Source organism: Trachymyrmex septentrionalis, unplaced genomic scaffold (assembly GCF_001594115.1).
Source record: "Trachymyrmex septentrionalis isolate Tsep2-gDNA-1 unplaced genomic scaffold, Tsep1.0 scaffold36, whole genome shotgun sequence".
Taxonomy (NCBI): domain Eukaryota; kingdom Metazoa; phylum Arthropoda; class Insecta; order Hymenoptera; family Formicidae; genus Trachymyrmex; species Trachymyrmex septentrionalis.
Window position 1 is genome coordinate 767,587 of NW_017305525.1, and position 1,989 is coordinate 769,575.

A 1,989-nucleotide genomic window follows, 5' to 3' on the forward strand; every position below is an offset into this window, starting at 1 on the left:
TCGATCGAAAAGACGCCTTCGGCCGTGACTTCGGGCTTCTGTAATTACGGTAATTTAATTAAAAGTCATCTGGCGAGACGTCAACCACGCGTATAGCACGTGCGCCTTATGCCATCTTGTTAGATAGCCTACTTTCTGTTCACATTGAATTCAGAAAACGGACAGTCGGGATCGCCTTATGTTCAAGGCGGTTATCATCGCACGGCGTGTGAGGCCTGTCACTCGGTAGATGATGGCTCGATATAAATTAACTATTTTCCCATTAGGTATCTTTACAGAAAATTTAAATATTAAAGATCGGTTGTTCCATTTTCGGATAAACTATGTAGTGATTTATTTAGTGAACGAAAAAGAGAAAGAGACAGAGAGAGTATGAGTAAAACTTTCTTGCTCTCATTTTCGTTCTCTCTCTCTCTCTCTCTCTCTCTCTCTCTCTCTCTCTCTCTCTCTCTCAGTTCTTGCAGATTTAAATAATTTTATTTAATGCTTCTAACTTTTAATATTAAACGAAATGTGTTTTTGTCGAAATATAAGTATATGCTCTAACCGAAAAAGAGGTCTGGTTGAACAAATATATATATTGAGGCTCGAAAGAATCTATTAGTGAAAAATGTAAAAAAGTCCATCAGAGCCTACATCAGTTATTCGGATGCACAAAAATTCTTTATTTGTCGTGTGAATGTAACAAAACAAATATACACGTTTCAACCCTTCAATTCGGGTCTTTATCAATATAAAATATAAATCGAAATAAATCGAAAAGAATTTTTGTGCATCCGAATAGCTGATGTAGGCTCTAATGGACTTTTTTACATTTTTCACTGATAGAGTCTGGTTGAATTAATTGTAATTCTGGTTGAATCAGAACTACTAGTTTTTATTATAATTCTAGTTGAGGTAACCGGAATATTCTAATTGATATAATCAAAACTTTCTGGTTCGTCTATTTTCAACTAGAAATTTCTCCTAGTACTAATATATTTATTTATTTCTAATTATGCTATATACTTTTACAGCCGAACATGAGAAAGAATAACATTATTTTGCTGGAAGTAAAATTCTCGAATGTCACTTTCTGATAAGAATTAAATCTCTTGAATTACATACGCGTATAAATTTGTGTTCGGAATTACTATACTTAAACTTACTTTTGACATTTTCTGAAGACTCCACTTGCACGCGTCCCTTCAGAAACGCTCAGTACCTTTTTATCGAGGAAAACAAGAAAAAGGAGAGAGTGAAAGAGAGAAAATGGCGGTGTTCGCGCGAGAGGGATGCAGAAGTGCGCGTGCCGGGCACACCTGCGTATTAAAGTAGAGGGGGATTAACACGGGGGCGCTCTTCGGGACACCTGGCTACCGTCTACCGTCTATCGTCTATAACGTAATAGTATTTTATAACGTAAGAAGCGTGTGCTCAGAAGGAGGAGGGGGAGAAAACGGAGGAAAACGAACGAGCGCAGAAAAGAAGGCATTGGGGTGGCCGTGCGCGGTTAAACGTGGTTGAACGCGAGGGGCAAATAGGAGTATGACGCAGTTGACGTCTCGAATCGATAAAATCGGCTCTAACGTGGGCTAACGAACGTTCTCCACTAAAGTGCCTTCGCGACACCTGGTTCCAGTCTCGACGCCACGGGGAGGCTTGATTTCCGACATCGGAAGTGACTTACGCAATAAGATCTCTCATGTTTGAAGACTTGAGACCGAGGATAAAGACCGAACTCTAAAAAAAAATATATATATATATATTTAAGTCTCAGTTTAAGCGACTTTTCGAAAGTAATGCAATTGAAATGAAATATACAAAAACTTACTATTTGATTTTAACGTGTATTTAATAATAAAAATCTTGGATTATTGTGAAATGTTTACAATACTTTAAATATAAATTTAATCACTTAAGGCTTAATCGATTCTACCAATATAAGATTAATTTAATCTCAATTCAAAAAATGTATTTTTTATTTTTTCTAATTCTAAGAATGAAATT